The sequence below is a fragment of the Cyprinodon variegatus genome, unplaced genomic scaffold (assembly GCF_000732505.1).
Source record: "Cyprinodon variegatus isolate N-32 unplaced genomic scaffold, C_variegatus-1.0 Scaffold381, whole genome shotgun sequence".
In the NCBI taxonomy this organism is placed as follows: Eukaryota; Metazoa; Chordata; class Actinopteri; order Cyprinodontiformes; family Cyprinodontidae; genus Cyprinodon; species Cyprinodon variegatus.
The window spans coordinates 354486-356380 of NW_015150834.1; positions in this window are offsets into that span (position 1 = coordinate 354486).

The window sequence follows — 1895 nt, forward strand, 5'->3', positions numbered from 1 at the left end:
CATGTTTTTCTCCCACACTGTTTGCATTTGATCACTGCTGCAATTTATGGAATAGAAATGTTCATTTACTGTCACATTTACTACACTCTGTGTATACAAAATAACAAAAGCTGTCTAAGTTTAAGTCATATGTTTGGACTTTCTCTCTCCTGGCTGCTGTTAGTATCAATGCTGGTGCCTTTGATTGAAAAAATAATGGAAAAAAATGGATTTTGATTTACCTATTGCTTTTTTAATGATAGACTTAACTCCTGATGCAGGTATTATGTCGTCCTTGTGCTTTTAGACCTTACAGCTCAATAACATTGCGGAATGTCTCACTTTAATTTCTCTTCTTGAGCTTCTGTTGAGCTGGAGCTTTGGAGCCTAAAATAACTTTATTTTTCAGATTAAAGCTGTTTGTATCGACTTCATGACCTTTGTTCTGTGGGATGCCCCAGAAGTCGATACATGGACCCCCTCCTTTTTGTCTGTGTTTCGAGCTTTTTGATTCCATTTTGAGGAAATTTGGAATTTAGCTTTATTTTTAATGCTATCGATTATAAAGTCTACATTCCTATAAAACATGATGCTCACCTTGTTCATCCTTTTGTGGATGGCCTCAGTGGGTAAAAGCTTAGACGGTCCTCAGTTTTTCATCTTTAAGGCTAATTGGTTCTATTTTCCACCAAAGAGACCCTTCTGATGCCCACCGTGAGAAACTGGGTTCTTTGACTTTCTCTTTAAAATCCACTGCTACCAATCTGGACCAAATAATAGAGGGGGACCTGACTATTGACTCACAAGTTAAAGTTGCAGCAAAAACAAACTTTTCCTAGTTGTGTAAGGCATTTGGCAAGACCTTAGTCCAAACAGGATTTTGTAAAGATTCTTCAGGGTTTTAAAACCTCCTGCCTTGATTGTTTTATAAAGCTGTATTTTCAGGTCCAACAGACTGCACTCTGTCACCTTCAGCTTGTCCAAAATTATGCTGCTTGTCCTCTAATTTCCTACGAATTTCTGTCAGCAGTTTGTTTCTATTCTATTCTATTCTATTCTATTCTATTCTATTCTATTCTATTCTATTCTATTCTATTCTATTCTATTCCAAGCTTAACTTTGATATTCACTCATTTTTCTGAAGGACATTTTACACCAACACTTTGAAAGTCAGATGATAAATGTAGCCTCTGTTGCCATGGTGATTCAGATTGGCTAAAAGAAATTCACATTTATGATTCTGATTCATTTAAAGGTTATAACATCTCGGACTTTGAGTTGAACAAAGATGGCTTTTATTCAAATCTCTTATTGAGCAGCCTTTAAGATCTCATTTTATTCATTCACATTTTCCACATTTATTCACACATCGCTGGCAAAGTTGATATTAAAATAGAAATAGCCTTCACAAATTTCTCTTTCTAGGATGTGATAGTGCTGTGATTGTTTCCAATACTTAAAGTAAGTAAGAAAAAGTGTACCTTGTTAAATTTACTCTCTGATGACCTTTTAACACATTTTGATCGACTCTAAGGGGGAGATATAAAAATTAAATAATAAAATTCAAATATTTCATAATATATGAATATATTTTTCAGATGTGCAACATAAATATTAAATCTTTAATGAAGAGAAATGCTGTTCCGTTCGTCAGCGGATTGGTGACGTATTTCCGTCCTGGGCTGCAAAAACCTTTGCCCATAGACTCTGATTAAAAGTTGTCCATGCGCAGTAGCTCCTAAAGATTGGAGCATCCTGGGGTGCAGCTCTCCTGCACCCAGAGCTGAAACCAACTTTATTTGCACACCACTTTCCACCACAGCGCTGACGCCACAATCGTCTGTTAGAAAGTGTGGCTTGTTTCCTTCTCGGCTATCTGCATGCAGCCAGGCTAATGCTTTATTCTGCTTTCCCTG